General features: G+C 42.8%; 1 long non-coding RNA gene across 1 annotated transcript in view; it reads left to right on the top strand.

Annotated features, from left to right (window-relative positions):
* LOC309544221 overlaps positions 1-17,377 on the top strand; it is a 68,375-nt gene that overhangs the window by 29,142 nt on the left and 21,856 nt on the right. The gene's annotated exons all lie outside the window — the stretch shown is intronic.

The raw sequence follows: 17,377 nt of genomic DNA, 5'->3' as shown, positions 1-17,377 counted from the left end.
TAGACCCTACATTTAGAATTCAAAAAATTTGCATTTTTTGGGGTAGGATTAAATTAGAAAGTGCACAAAATTATAGAAACACCATGTGCAAAAGTGGCTTGATTTTAAAGTAACTAAACAAGTAGGCTTCAGTTGCAAAGTAGATCCTACATTGTTAATGCATATAAAAAAATCTGATTTTTTTTTCTGTCTGTGTCCCATTGACGACTCTCTTCAATTCCTGCAACAGTTAAGTCATCTGCCTCCCCCCAATCTCCCCACCAACCCCTGCAGAAGGAATCTTCTCGTGCTGCAGGAGTTAATACAAGTGCTGGACCTGTCATAGGCACTTATCAAGAAGCCGTACTATATCTTTCATGAATAAAAGGTGATCTATAAATGGAGGATGAGCAGATGAATGAATGGTTAGCCTCCTCCATTCATAGAGTGCTTTTCATCTCTGGAAGCTAAAGTAAATCTTCTATGAATGGAGGAGGGGGGTGGAAAGGTCTGGACTCTTTATGAGTGCCCATGACAGTTCCAACAGCTGTAATAACCCATGCGGCAGCTGAAGATTACAGCTGCAGATGTAGGAGTGGGGGTAGAGAACTTCAAATTTCAACTAAGACTGTATCTTAGAACTTTGGCCCTCCTTCTCCTTCCCCCGCCGCTGGGCCAATTAGAATGCGCAGTAGGGAAACGGCTGTCGATTTCCCTTACAATGAATGGCGGCAGCAGCACCAGGCAGCCAATCCATAAATCAGCTGGGGTGCCGACATTGCGGGCCCCCTTGACATGTGACTGTCTATATATTAAAAGTCAGCAGCTACAGTATTTGTAGCTGCTGACTTTTATCTTTTTGACCGCACTCAAACATGGAAGGTGAAAAGTAGACTTTATTATGTTAAAACATGTCTTGACAGCAGTACAAACATCATGGACAAAACAGACATGAGAAAAAGCAGTTGACGCGTTTCATAAACTAATTTTGCTTACTCATAACTTAAAATCACATCCCCCAAATGTTACTTAAGTGGGATCACAAGCAGCTGAATAACCTAATTACAATCTGATACCAATAAAATAGTTGTTCCATAAAAGGAGATGAATCGCCGCATCCCACAAACATATACAAGAATAAAAAGCAACAAATAAATGGGACGTCACATACAACATTTAAATGACCACAGTTATATTGACATACAAGTCAAAATAAAAATATTTCAAAGTATAAATTCAATAATAAATTGAGGATGGGGACACAGGTTATACAAATATAAATATAAATCTTTATAAAATATATATCTTTATCTCACAAAAGATGCAAAATCCTTATAACAAAATTTATATTGAAGGATAAAGTAATATAAATAATACAAAAAAATATGCAAAAAATAATACACAAATATATGCCTATATCCCCATCCTCTAACAAACCCTCATGTGACATCCTAGTCAAAAACTCACAACCTTTATATAGATTGAATACATTTTCGAACAAACTCTTCTAGACCATAATCAACATAAACAGGTCTCCTAAAATATTGCAGAATCAATATGTGGACTGTCCAAGGAGACCCATTCCAAAGCGTCTGGGCGTATTAGGAAAAATAAAGGGACATGAATGTAACAAACTGAATCCCTAAATGAAAGAAACAAAATTACAAAATTGCAACGGCAGGCAATAAAGGAAGAAAACTTACCTATGAGAGGTATTTACTTATTCAAACCAGACCCTAGAAACCATTAAAAGGAGTATAAAAAGGATAAGCCACATCACTATTCATAATAGTGTGTGACATCCCATTCAAAGTTTAACCCCTTGGGTAATCCTTGTCTGGAGTTTAAATATCCAAAAAAGTTCTCCCTTACAGAGAAGGCGAAAAGCATCCCCTCCCCCTCGATTCACCTTAGGCCCCTTTCACACATACGGACCGTTCAGATCTGCATGTCAGTTTTTCAGGCGGATCTGAACGGATGCCCCATGCATCTCTATGGGGCAGCGGATGTCAGCGGAGACATGTCCGCTGACATCCGATCCTGTCTGTCAAATGGAAACCCTATTTTCCATCCGTCTGGTGGATCAGATCGGATGAAATTAGACAGGCGGTCCGTTCTCATCCGATTCCCCCATAGAGGACAGTGGGGATCTGACACCTCCATCTCCGCACACAGAGCGGAGGCGGAGCTGTCATTCGCCTGCTCTGCGGGGATCGGTGGATCGATCCCCGCTGAGAAAAACTGAGTCCGCCGACGGAGCGGACAGGTGTGAAATGGGCCTTACTTGTTCTATAACCTGTACCCGAATCAAACAAAGATACCCCCCAAGCATGGAACTGAAATGACGAGCGACACTGGTCAACTTACAACCCCTAACGTCGCTTAAATGCTCACGGAATCTCTGCTTCAATTTACGGGTCGTTCTACCAACATCTTGGATAGAACATGCTTCACAGGTGATGAGGTAAAGGTAGACTACAGAGTTAGTGTTCTAAATAAAAAATTTATTAATGTCATACACTTTATCACATACTGACTTGCAAAAATTATTACCCGACAGGATGTGAGAACAACATGGGCAATCTCCTATACCGTACTTAAAGTTACCCTTAAAATGGAGCCGTTGCCTTTCCTTTGGTTTTTATGGTCTCCCAAAAAGAAATAAAGACACATCATGAAAAGGCGATTGCAAGAGTAGAAAAGAAGGGAAGAGGAGGAGAGGAGGGAGAAAAAAAAGGGGGGGGGGAGAAGGAGCATAGGGTTGGGAATGAGAGGGGGATCCCCCCTCTCCGTTTGGCAAGTCACCATTAATCTCAAAGGGTAAGGCAAAGTCCAGGAGACTGGAAGTTACTGTTGTGATGCAAGAGGGGACTGATCTTTGTAAAAACAAGTAAGGGGGTTCAGTATTTCTTGCCCTGCTCTTTCATTGTTATGGTGATCTCTCCCATTAGTTAACTGAACATACACTATAAAACCTGACAGGGGGGTTTAACGCTTCCTGCTCTATCCGCTCAATGTACACTACCTAAAAAAAGAAAGTTTTTACTCTAAATATACTCTACTTTGCATAACTGTATCTGTCAACTTTCAAATATGTGTGTCAGTTAGTACTTTACTATGCAATGGAGTTCCAAAGATTCCAAACAGTTGATGATAGAACTGCAGGTCCAGTAGACAGAAAAAAAAAAAAAAGAAAAATCATTTATTTTTATTCTTGATTTTGGATGACTTTTGTGTGGCTAAGGTTTAAATCCACACTGCCCAGTTGTTGCAGGCAATTTATGAACTGATTGCTTTACTCCTTCCTATCAGGTTGTGCAGGACAAATGTATCCTCTATTTTCAAATCTGTCTATGTATAGAGGTAGCAATGTTTATGCAAGATGGTATTTGAAAGATCCTCTAAGACTTTTCATATACATCCAGCAAAGTATTTGTGTTGACCGTAGTTACAATTAGCGTCATAGTACATGTGATGATTGAAGTTTGGGGAATAAACTGCAAAATTTTTACAGTGCTCTCATTGTGTAGAATAATGATGAGATCCAATAAATTGCAACACATTTACAACATAAATAATGAAATATATAAACCTAAATTTTACAGGATAAATGAATTGGAAACATGATCGGGAGATAACAGAAGATGACAAACAGAAGTTTTACTTTTAGAGCCGGTTCACACTGAGGCGACACGACTCCTTACTACTTCGGGGGCGACTTGTGCATTACCATGCACCACGACTTCGGAGCGACTTGCAGGGACTTCACATAATGGAAGTCTATGCAAGTCGCTCCGAGGTCGCCCCGAAGTAGTACAGGACCCTTTTTCTAAGTCGGAGCGACTTGTGTCGCTCCTATTAGAACGGGTCCTGTAGCGGTCAATGGACCGCGAGAGAGCGCGACTTGTCACCTGACAAGTCGCGCTAGTGTGAACCGGCTCTTAGTATCCTGTCCAAATATTTTACTATGACACATTGTTGATACACATTGTATGGATTGGGCTTTATGTTTGACAATAGCAAGAGAGGTGTTTCTGAATTAAAGGCTTGTATAGGCATGACCTTCAGCTTGTTCAATTAAGCTTTGATAGTAAAACATAGAAGCTGATTGGTTACTATGTTCAGCTGCACCAGATTCTGTGTGAATCAGCTATAGTAAATCCCCCCCATTGTGTGGGCAGGTTATTGAAAATAAAGGCACAGCGTTATTTTTCTGTAAACTAAATCAATGTATGCATATGGAGAGGTACAAAGATAACAGGTTATATATAACACTATTGCAGGGAAGAATTCAGGTAGGGCTGGATTTTGATTTCAATGTCAGTCAATACATAACAAGACGTTAGGACAGTGGCGGCTGGTGCTCAAAATTTTTGGGGGGGGCGCAAAAAGAAAAATGTAATAGGTATTGCTTCGCGTCAAAAAACGCAGTAAAAAATTGCGTGACTTTGAAGTCATGGTACAGGCATGGCATACGTGATGGTACAGGCATGGCACAGGTGATGGTACAGGCATGGCACAGGTGATGGTACAGGCATGGCACAGATATGGTATAGGCATGGCACAGATATGGTATAGGCATGGCACAGATATGGTATAGGCATGTCACAGATATGGTACAGGAGATGGTATATGCCCCCTTTCAATGCAGTGACCAGTGTACATGCCCCCTTCAATACAGAGTTCAGCGTGCGTGCCCCCTTCAATGCAATGAACATTGTGCTGTGCCCCCTTCAATGCAATAAACACTGTGCTATGCCCCCTTCAATGCAATAAACACTGTGCTGTGCCCCCACAATGCAGAGTTCAGCGTGCATGCCCCCTTCAATGCAACTGTGCTGTGCCCCCTTCAATGCAATGAACAATGTGCTGTGCCCCCTTCAATGCAATAAACACTGTGCTGTGCCCCCTTCAATGCAATAAACACTGTGCTGTGCCCCCTTCAATGCAGAGTTCAGCGTGCATGCCCCCTTCAATGCAACACTGTGCTGTGCCCCCTTCAATGCAATAAACACTGATCTGTGCCCCCTTCAATGCAATAAACACTGCGCTGTGCCCCCACAATGCAATGAACACTGTGCTGTGCCCCCTTCAATGCAATAAACACTGTGCTGTGCCCCCTTCAATGCAATAAACACTGTGCTGTGCCCCCTTCAATGCAATAAACACTGTGCCCCCTTCAATGCAATGAACTCTGTGCTGTGCCCCAACAATGCAGAGTTCAGCGTGCATGCCCCCTTCAATGCAACACTGTGCTGTGCCCCCTTCAATGCAATAAACACTGTACTGTGCCCCCTTCAATGCAATAAACACTGTGCTGTGCCCCCACAATGCAATAAACACTGTGCTGTGCCCCCTTCAATGCAATAAACACTGTGCTGTGCCCCTTCAATGCAATAAACACTGTGCTGTGCCCCCTTCAATGCAATAAACACTGTGCTGTGCCCCCTTCAATGCAATGAACTCTGTGCTGTGCCCCAACAATGCAGAGTTCAGCATGCATGCCCCCTTCAATGCAACTGTGCTGTGCCCCCTTCAATGCAATGAACACTGTGCTGTGCCCCCACAATGCAGAGTTCAGCGTGCATGCCCCCTTCAATGCAACTGTTCCGTGCCCCCATCAATGCAGAGTTCAGCGTGCTAGCCCCTTTCAATGCAGAGCGCCACAGCATTGTCCCCAATCACTGCAGAGCGCCACAGCATTGTCCCCAATGATTGCAGAGCGCCACAGCATTGTCCCCCAATGATTGCAGAGTGCCACAGCATTGTACCCCAATGATTGCAGAGCGCCACAGCATTGTACCCCAATGATTGCAGAGCGCCACAGCATTGTCCCCCAATGATTGCAGAGTGCCATAGCATTGTACCCCAATGATTGCAGAGTGCCACAGCATTGTCCCCCAATGATTGCAGAGTGCCACAGCATTGTCCCCCAATGATTGCAGAGTGCCACAGCATTGTACCCCAATGATTGCAGAGTGCCACAGAATTGTACCCCAATGATTGCAGAGTGCCCACAGCATTGTACCCCAATAAATGCAGAGTGGCCACAGCATTGTACCCCAATGATTGCAGAGTGCCCTCAGCATTGTACCCCAATGATTGCAGAGTGCCACAGCATTGTCCCCCAATGATTGCAGAGTGCCACAGCATTGTACCCCAATGATTGCAGAGTGCCACAGCATTGTACCCCAATAAATGCAGAGTGCCCACAGCATTGTCCCCCAATGATTGCAGAGTGCCACAGCATTGTCCCCCAATGATTGCAGAGCGCCACAGCATTGTACCCCAATAAATGCAGAGTGGCCACAGCATTGTACCCCAATGATTGCAGAGTGCCCACAGCATTGTACCCCAATAAATGCAGAGTGCCCACAGCATTGTACCCCAATGATTGCAGAGTGCCACAGAATTGTACCCCAATGATTGCAGAGTGCCCACAGCATTGTACCCCAATAAATGCAGAGTGGCCACAGCATTGTACCCCAATGATTGCAGAGTGCCACAGCATTGTCCCCCAATGATTGCAGAGTGCCACAGCATTGTACCCCAATGATTGCAGAGTGCCCACAGCATTGTCCCCCAATAAATGCAGAGTGCCCACAGCATTGTCCCCCAATGATTGCAGAGTGCCACAGCATTGTCCCCCAATGATTGCAGAGCGCCACAGCATTGTACCCCAATGATTGCAGAGTGCCACAGCATTGTCCCCCAATGATTGCAGAGCGTCACAGCATTGTACCCCAATGATTGCAGAGCGCCACAGCATTGTCCCCCAATGATTGCAGAGTGCCACAGCATTGTCCCCCAATGATTGCAGAGTGCCACAGCATTGTACCCCAATGATTGCAGAGTGCCACAGAATTGTACCCCAATGATTGCAGAGTGCCCACAGCATTGTACCCCAATAAATGCAGAGCGCCACAGCATTGTACCCCAATGATTGCAGAGTGCCACAGAATTGTACCCCAATGATTGCAGAGTGCCCACAGCATTGTACCCCAATAAATGCAGAGTGCCCACAGCATTGTACCCCAATGATTGCAGAGTGCCACAGCATTGTACCCCAATGATTGCAGAGCGCCACAGCATTGTCCCCCAATGATTGCAGAGTGCCACAGCATTGTCCCCCAATGATTGCAGAGTGCCACAGCATTGTACCCCAATGATTGCAGAGTGCCACAGCATTGTCCCCCAATGATTGCAGAGTGCCAGCATTGTCCCCCAATGATTGCAGAGTGTCAGCGTGCGTGCTCCGTTCAAACTTACCTGGCGGCGGCGCGGCTCAGCTTCTTCCTCCTCTTCTGCGGCGGGTCCTTCTCCCTCGTCGTCTCGGCGGCGGGAACCGGCGGGCGGCCTCTCCTCTTCTCTGAGCGGCGGTGACGGTGAGTGATTGACGCACGCACCGGCACCGCCCCCATTGCGACGTCAGCGATATCCTGGATGATGATTGGTCCAGGCTGTAGACTGGACCAATCACAGCCAGGATATCAGAAAGTGGGGGTGTCCAACCGCAAAGACTTGCGCCCAGGATACCCCCCTACCTCCCCAGAAGGCAGCCAATCGGCGCCTCTTCTGGGAGGTAACCCCACCCCCCCCCCAGCCACCAGTTCCTTGGGTTCAGGCCGGCGAACCCAATTTTTTTTTTTGAACAACTTTATTTGTTCGTTTTGTTTTTTTTTTTTCGTTTTTTTTTTTCTTTTTTTTTTAGGGGTAGGGGGGGCGGCGCCCTGGCGCCCCCTATGCACGGGCCGCCACTGCGTTAGGAGCTTACTGAATCTCTGTCAGGACCAGGTATTGTTCTGTACTTACAACCTTTTTAAAGAGACAAAACATGGGGAAATGTACATACATTGCAGAGATGTATAGAATATTTTTTTTAGATTTTACCTTGCATGCACTTTAACCCCTTCCCGCCCACTGTATTATAAGGCCTCGCGTAAGTGGGTCTTTTTCCGTGGGGCCTCATATATGCGTGGCTCTCTTTGTGCTGGGAGCACACCTCCCAGCAGGCTCCCAGCAAAGAGACTGGGCTCTCACAAAGAGACATACAGTATCTCACAAAAGTGAGTACATCCCTCACATTTTTGTAAATATTTTATTATATCTTTTCATGTCACAACATGAAGAAATTACACTTTCCTACATTATAAAATAGTGAGTGTACAGCTTGTTTAACAGTGTAAATTTGCTGTCCCATCAAAATAAATCAACACACAGCCCTTAAAGTCTAAACCGCTGGAAACAAAAGTGAGTACACTCCTAAGTAAAAATGTCCAAATTGGGCCCAATTAGCCATCTTCCCTCCCCGGTTTTTGTGACTCGTTATTGTTACAAGTTCTAAGGTGTGAATGGGGAGCAGCTGTGTTAAATTTGGTGTTATTGCTCTCACTCTCTCATACTGGTCACTGGAAGTTCAACATGGCACCTCATGGCAAAGAACTCTTTGAGGATCTGAAAAAAAAAAGAATTGTTGCTCTGCATAAAGATGGCCTAGGCCAGTGTTTCTCAACTCCGGTCCTCAAGGCACACTAACAGGCCAGATTTTAAGTATTACCTTGGGGAGATGCAGACTAGAATACTGCAATCACTGAGCAGCAAATTATATCACCTGTGATATCTTTCAGTTTTCTTGCAAACCTGGCCTGTTAGTGTGCCCTGAGGACTGGAGTTGAGAAACACTGGCCTAGGCTATAAGAAGATTGCCAGGACCCTGAAACTGAGCTGCAGCACAGTGGCCAAGACCATACACCAGTTTAATAGGACAGGTTCCACTCAGAACAGGCCTCGCCATGGTCGACCAAAGAAGTTGAGTGCACGTGCTCAGTGTCATATCAAGAGGTTGTCTTTTGGAAATAGATGTATGAGTGCTGCCAGCATTGCTGCGGAAGTTTAAGGGGTTCTGCCTGTCAGTGCTCAGACCATACGCCGCACACTGCATCAAATTGGTCTGTATGGCTGTCGTCACAGAAGGAACCCCCTTCTAAAGATGAAGCACCAGAAAGCCCGCAAACAGTTTTCTGAAGGCAAGCAGACTAAGAACATTGATTACTGCAACCATGTCCTGTGGTCTGATGAGACCAAGATCAACTTATTTGGTTCAGATGGTGTCAAGCGTGTGTGGCGGCAACCAGGTGAGGAGTACAAAGACAAATGTGTCTTGCCTACAGTCAAGCATGGTGGTGGAATTGTCATGATCTGGGGCTGCATGAGTGCTACCGACACTTGGGAGCTACAGTTCATTGAGGGAACCATGAGTGGCAACATGTACTGTGACATACAGAAGCAGAGCATTATCCCCTCCTTTCAGAGACTGGGCTGCAGGACAGTATTCCAACATGATAACAACCCCAAACACACCTCCAAGACGACCACTGCCTTGCTAAAGAAGCTGAGGGTAAAGGTGTCGGACTGGCTAAGCATGTCTCCAGACCTAAACCCTATTGAACATCTGGGGTACATCCCCAAACGGAAGGTGGAGGAGCACAAGGTCTCTAACATCCACCAGCTCCGAGATGTCATCATGGAGGAGTGGAAGAGGACTCCAGTGGGAACCAGTGAAGCTCTGGTGAACTCCATGCCCAAGAAGGTTAAGGCAGTGCTGGAAAATAATGGTGGCCACACAAAATATTGACACTTTGGGCTCAATTTGGACGGATTCACTTAGGGGTGTACTAACTTTTGTTGCCAGTGGTTTAGATATTAATGGCTGTGTGTTGAGTTATTTTGAGGGGACAGCAAATTTACACTGTTATACAAGATGTACACTACTTTACATTGTAGCAAAGTGTAATTTCCTCAGTATTGTCACATGAAAAGACTGTAATAAAATATTTACAAAAATGTGAGGGGTGTGCTCACTTTTGTGAGACACTGTATGTGGTATCTCTGCAATTGTCGGGAGCGGGAGAATTAATTTTGGGTTGTTTTTTTTGGTGGTAAATTATGGTTATTAGTAAGAAATATACAGCTAAATTAAACAAATATAATTTTTTACTACTTTTGGCAAGTTTTCCTTTGATAAAAAAAAAAAAAAATCAGGAGAGATCCATTACCATTTACCACCAAAAGAAAGCCCAATTTGTCCTGAAAAAACAATGTATAATTTACCTGGATACACAAAGTAGTTGCGATGATATGTAAGGTTTAACTATAACATGTCAAAGTTGCAAAATTGTGCTTAGGCATTACCATTTCTTTTACCCTTGGGCAGCAATGGATTCCCTGCTTATTATAAGGTTATGGTTAAGTATTAAAACTTTAGGTACAGAGACCACACATTACTGCATGTACATATCCAAGAGCGGTCCTTTAGTAGTTCAAATACAATAAAACAACACATTTCTTTTCAATTGCTAGGTTCACCATCTAATATAGGTATGTTGGTGGTCTAGTTCTCTGTCACCTAAAATGTATAGTTGGAGTTTCACTTTAACCCTTTAGATCAGGGGTCTCCAAACTTTCTAAACAAGGGACCAGTTTACTGTCAACCAGACTTTAGGGGGGCTGGACTGTTGTTTATTTCAGTGGGAGTATTTGTGCACCATCGTTGGTGTCATTGGGTAAATTGTGCCCAATCGTTGGTGTCATTTGGAGGAATTGTGCTCAATCCTTGGTGTAATTGGGAGGAATTGTGCTCCACTGTTAGTGTCATTGGGAGGAATTGTGCCCCATTGTTGGTGTCATTGGGAGGAATTGTGCCCCATTGTTGGTATCAGTGGATGAAAAAGTGCCCCAAGGGCCAGATAAAAGTAAGCAAATGGCTGCATCTGGCCCCCAGGCTGTAGTTTGGAGACCACTGCTTTAAAACATCAGACAGGAATTTCACAGTGCCAATGGCAATAGTGCATGCTTCATTTCAAGCACTAAACATTATGGATGGAGAGGCTGACTGCCCAAACAGCTTTGTAAGCTTATGAAATTGGATATATCACCTGTTTACTACATTTTTAAAATAGGATCATAGAGAAGAAGTGCTTAGGAAATAGGAATGTTGTATACAATTCCATAACCCCTGAATTTTTCCAGTGCACAAATCTGATCTGCTAAAAGTAAATTTTTTTTTTTCGTCCTAGAGCATGCTGTAATGCTGTATTGTAGTTACAATGTACATGTAAATTTCCTGCTTTTCTAGAGCCTGTTCTTAACAATTTCTCAAAAAAATGCTGTAAAAATATAACTGGTCTCCAGGCAGGAATGCACTGTCATTGTATCTGACATAGCTATGTTGCAGCAGCATAACTATGTTGCAGCAGCATTAAAAATAACAATTACGTGGCACTGGTCTCTGGTTGTCATCACTTACCAAACAAGGTCTTCTTATCAGACAGTAAGCTACACACAGATTACACAGTCACAAACAGTTCATTGGCAACAACTTAGAGGTCTTTGTTTAGTTGAATTATCAGTTTACGGTTTTCTTCTTCTTTCTCCTGCTTTTCCCTGGCTGACCTTGTGGGTCCAGAAAGGCTTCAATTGTCCCTTCTCATTTAGCGGCCAGTGAAACTGATACGTTAATGGGTAATGCAAAGCATTGCCTGTGTCTGCACTGACACTGAGCTGTTTGTTCCTTTTCCTGGGCTGAAATGGCTCTGTAAGAAAAACAGTGTCTTGTTCTGTACCAAGATTAGATCAGCACCTCTGCAAAAATAACAATAAACCAATAAATAGGGGTCTCATGTTCATATTCCTTTACAAATGTCAGATATTGATTTCACTTAGAAAAGCGCAACACTTTAATATTTTTTTTTTTTGAAACATTGTCAAATGTGCTAAGCCTGTGCATTTATCCGATGCCCTTAACAATTAAAATAATACAGAAGTAAAATATACTGAGTAAAGTATATCTCCCGTGCCAATGGATAAACCTATAAACTACAATTAGCCAAATAGATAAATAATTATGTGGATATATAAATAAGTAAATAAATATAGTGGTGAAATGCAGCTGCTATAGTAAAGTGCTAGTGAGTGTGTATAAAGTAACCTTTGTAGAGGATTACCTATAGCACTTGCTTAGTGATAAATCATAAGACAATCCTAGAGTATGGATGTTAAATGATAAGACAATCCTAAAGTATTAAAAATTATTACAAAATTATTAAAGTGCATGTAGTTGTGCAAAAACCAACGTGAACAAGTATAGGTGATATACAAAAACAAAATAGCTCATTCAAAGGATTCACACTAAAAAGTAAAATATATAAATTCTTATGAATATATAATGGAAAAAATCAAGTTCATAGGTAGTACATGAGATATATAAATAAATAAATTCTCCATATGGTTCATGTGCAAAAAGTGACTTCTTGTGGTAAGAGTTCAATTGTATTAAATAAATACAGTGCACAGTGAAGGTGCTCAGTGATAGGTTTTCAATCAATCCCTGGTGTCACTCCTTATTTTCCACTGTGGCTAGTAGTAAAATTTCTCACTCACCAGACCTAGTGAGTCTTATATGCCTTATGGCACTAAGACCACATGAGCTTTAGTGACCCCCAGGGCTGGGATAGATTCCCTCCGAATGGATGCCTTCTCCAGTGGTATCACTCTTCCGCTGCCCTCCTCCGGCCAGGAATGTATATAAAAAAGGGGAAGGTCCAGATTGCACAGTATCGTTTAAACAGATAATTTTATTGCACAGAATCCAAAAAAAACATTTACAGGGTGCAAAATGCAGGAACGAGACAAATAGAGATAAAAACGCCATCACATAAGCGAGCTATGGTGTGGAGAGCGGTATTTCCGGCTTGCGTTCCACCCAGCTCATGTAACGTCACGACGTGCGTTCCACCTAACGCGTTTCGTCATTGACTAGACGTCTTTAGAGGAACATAGCAAATTGCAACACACCCCATTTTGTTCTATAGGGTCTCTGCTAAAAAAAACATATAATGTTTGGGGGTTCTAAGTAATTATCTAGCAAAAAAAGTAGATTTTAACATGTAGGAGCGAAGTGTCAAAATAGGCTTGGGAAGGAGGTGGTTAAAATAATAAATCTATAAAATGAGTTGTTAATCAACCTGAATACTGATACGTTTTAAAATATTGGCATATATTTTATGAAGAACGCGATAAAGGACAATAAACTCTATGTATTCATGGATTATTGTATTTTACTGATTTTATTATGCTATTAACCACTTTAAGACAGGAAGATTTTCCTGCTTAATGACCATGCCCTATTTTGCGATTCGGCACTGCTTTATGCGATGCTGTATCCAAATAAAATTGACGTCCTTTTTTTCCCCACAAATACAGCTTTCTTTTGGTGGTATTTTATCCCCTGTGCGATTTTTATTTTCTTGCACTATAAACAAAAAAAAGAGCGACAATTTTGAAAAAAAAAAAAAACTATATTTTTCACATTCTGCTACATAACATTCCCAAAAAAAAAATTTTAAAAATCAAAATGTTTTAACATTTTAGGGCAATTTGCTTTCCGCTACATATTTTTGGGAAAGAAGAAAAAATTGCAATAAGCGTATTTTGATTGATTAGCGCAAAAGTTATTGCGTTTACTAACTACGGGAAAGATTTATGTCATTTTTATTATTTTTTTTACTAGTAATGGCGGCGATCTGCGATTTTTTGTGGGACTGTGACATTGCGGCAGACAGATCGGACCCCTAACTGACATTTTTGACACTTTTTGGGGTACCAGTGACATTACTACAGTAATCAGTGCTAAAAATATGCACTGTTACTGTAATAATGCCATTGGCAGGGAAGGGGTTAATACTATTGGGGATCAAGGGGTTAAATGTAAGCCTAGGGGAGTGATTCTAACGGTGGGGGGGTTGGGCTTGTGAAATGATCATAGAGACATGCGATCCTATATAGCAGGATCGCATGGTCTCTGTAATCATTGCAGGCAGAAGGACGGACGGCTGTGTTTACATCAGCCGTTCGTCCTTCTCTGTCAGCGGGGAGAGATCAAGGGTGTCAGGTGGCAATCAGAGCCGCCTGACACAAGCGCCAGCGGCACGCACTCGCCCCCTAGACTCTCCAGAGCAAGCGCCGTACATGTACAGGGTTTCGCCCAGGAGCAGCTGCCTGCCGCAGTACATCTGCAGGGGGCGGTCGTCTAGTGGTTAAGTTTGTTTTATTGTCAATTGATTTCTAATTCTTCTCTTGCTTGATTTCAATGAATAATGCATTCGTTTTTTTTTTTTTTTTAACGGTGAAATTCAAGTCACACTATTTTTCATGATAACATGTAGGCAATATTCATATATAATGCAAAGATCGGGGTGATTAGACTCCAGTGGTGCATGCGTTTTAAGAAGTTGAACCAGTCAAGAACTGCATTGCAGCCCACTTTTATTTATAGGAATGGAAAAATTCACAGAAGACAGCAATTTCCCACGTAGGGGTTCCACTATTACTGTTACTTTCACAATTGCTTCAGTCTCCTGGCTTTACTCACTTGCCACATAGCTGCTTCAGGCCTCCCGCCTAGGTCTGCTCCTCAGAACAACACAAAGTTATAATTCACTCTCTAATAGCTTGCTCAGAATCAGCTTCCCGCTGCTCAGCCTACATCTGCCTCCTGCAGACATGCATGCTCTGGCATTCCCCATGCAGCCTCTGACTCCGAGATAGGATGGGCGTCCTCCTGTCTTCCATGCACAGACCTCCTGTTGGGTGGAGCCCTGAGCTCTAATCCCAGGTCTATTAGGAACCCAGCCCATACCTGTGCAATCAGCATGCCTGCCTCTCCAAAAACCCAGCTTAAACAGCTAAAATAAACAGTGGCACGGTCTGGCATCTACACTATACCAGAAAAACCTAAGGCCTCTTTCACACGGGCGTTCCGTATATCACCCCATCCGTTTGCGGGTGATATACGGACATAATGCATGTCAATGGGATTGCGGATGACAGTGTCATCCGCTGACATCCGCAATCCCATAGACATACATTATTGCGGGATGACAGTGTCATCCGCTGACATCGGCAATCCCATAGACATACATTATGTCTATATATCATCCGCAAACAGATGGGATGATATGCGGACATACGGACCGGATGACACAAGTGCCGAACGTATTGCGTGAAAGAGGCCTAACAGTTGTTTGTTAAAGCAGAATTATCTCAACAATTAAACTCAACTCAGTGTCCATGAATACATTTCAGATCATCAAAATCAATCCCCTCTCTGTTTTCTTGCCTCTTTATTCCCATTCTGATGTGGACTAGCACAAATGCAATGGCCTGCCACATCCCCCGCATTCAAGCAACTCTGGAATCCAATCACCTTGCCAGGTGATGTTCATATAAGGGAGTTCAACACCTTTCCACCTTGCCTTTCCATCTCAGTTCCTTGGTGTGCTGCTTGAACAGGCATAGAAAATATTGACTTATGGATCTCTAGGTCACATTTATTAGTCTAATGTAATACTGGGCAATTGGGAGCCACATGTCCCAGGCCTTGGCACTGCCAGCACCTAAAATGATGTGTCTCTCTCTTAAGAAACAGATTTTCTTTTGGGCTAGAAAGTCTCTCATATCTGGCACCCATGGGCATCTCACCACCTACTGAACAGTTTGTTTACCTCCTTGATAAAAAGAAACAGCCTTACCCGATAAGGAGACAGAGCGTGATTCCTAGTGTATATCGTTCACCTGTAAGGCAGGATAGGCGGATTACCACCACCCTGGAAGGTGGGTCCGTGAGTCATGAATATTATATCATGACGGTGAACGATATACACTAAGAATCACCCAACGTCCTGTCTCCTTATCCTCTCCTGGACTACACTATAGCACATTCCTGCATTGTTGGCGTGTCAGTGAAAGGTTTCCTCCAAATTAAGTTGGACCCCTATTATGGGATAGAGAATCATGCCTTTGAAACTAAACTAATTAGCCAGAACACGGCGTTGTCTTGATTGGTATTAGCCACTAGGAGGGGATACCTAGATAGAGTGAAAAAGACTACTGCTTCAGTCTATATATCCTGCCTACTATCAATACCCCCACACACAGCAAGAAATATCGGTATTGCTCGGCCTCTCTGGCACTGACGAAGCCCGATGCAAAATGCATTGGCTCATTGGGACCTTCAAACCAAATATCAACAAAGACTTCTTGCACCAACATCAGCTTGAAGCATGTATTATTCCCTTATCAGGGATATATTTCTGTGCTGTTAGTTTTAATGTTATTGGTGAATATATGGGGGATCCTCGTGTCTTTCAGTGATCCCTCATGTACACACTATACTTTTTATGGAATCAATTCAATAAAATGTTCTATTTTAAAAAATATGGATTCTTGGTTTTCCTTTTTCCAATTGATCCTTAAAACCCATACTTTCTCTACGTTGTGATACTAATACGTTAACCATTTATGGACCTTGGGGCATTTAAGGTACACTCTAAACATTAAATTATTTGAATGTACTGCATATGCACTGGTCCTTGTCCCTCATTGCAGCTTTCATTTTGGGTCTCAGGAGCCACTGTAGTGGTCCCTGTGTAAATGATGCCTGCAAACTGTGCCCAGGGTGATCATCTGTCTCTAACTGCAGGTAAACTCTAGCTGTGTGATTGCTTCTGAACACTGTTTGAAAGCTGCGGCTGCTGTCAGCCTGTGAATGTTGGCCACTGCTGTCGCACCTACCTGGGCTCCCAGGCATAGTTTTCAAAACATACTTGCTGCAACATGGTGGATTTTGCGGTGTGAATGAGGCCTAATGCAGACTTAAACAACTGTTACTGGAAGGGATGTGATGAAAAGATAGATGGTAGTTTTTTTTTTTGTACAGAAGGTCATATGTGTACACACCCCAGGAATATGGGGGAGGATGCATGAGCCCCATGACCTTATTATTGACGTGGTCTCAGCTGCACATTTTTTTCTGGAGTTATGCCCTAGACAGAACCATTATAATTATTTCAGCTGTTATTCTGTGAAGAGACCTGGGAAATGAATTGCATGTGTTAGCGGAGAAGTTTGAGAAACCCTGCAGTGGGCTAAATATTGCATAATATTCTGGCGTCCTCTAGTGGAGACTTGCAATAAGTTTCCCTTTAATTTATAAAATGTTTTCTGCTTTGCTATACATGTGTATAGGATAACTGTGTAGTAATGTAAAAACAGATTTATCTCAGTAATGTTTTAGCTGCCATGCCATATATGGTATGGGACCATGGATATATGAAACAGCTCATTTAAATGTTAAGACAAGTCAAAATTAGTTTTTGTTTTACTTTAAAGACATTACAATTCAAGATATGTGAACTTCTCAAGCATTCAATCAGTTATGGCTCAGGTGAACTTTAAGGAATTTGTGGACCTTCAAAATTTGGAATTTCTGAAATAGAAATCAAAGGGAATCTACACCAACCAATTCAAATAAGTGTATATTCCAGGGCACCAAATAATGTAA

Source organism: Pelophylax lessonae (genome assembly GCF_965119305.1).
Source record: "Pelophylax lessonae genome assembly, chromosome: 1".
Classification (NCBI taxonomy): Eukaryota; Metazoa; Chordata; class Amphibia; order Anura; family Ranidae; genus Pelophylax; species Pelophylax lessonae.
The sequence above is the reverse complement of the archived record's forward strand: the minus strand, read 5'-3'. Positions and strand labels throughout refer to the sequence as shown.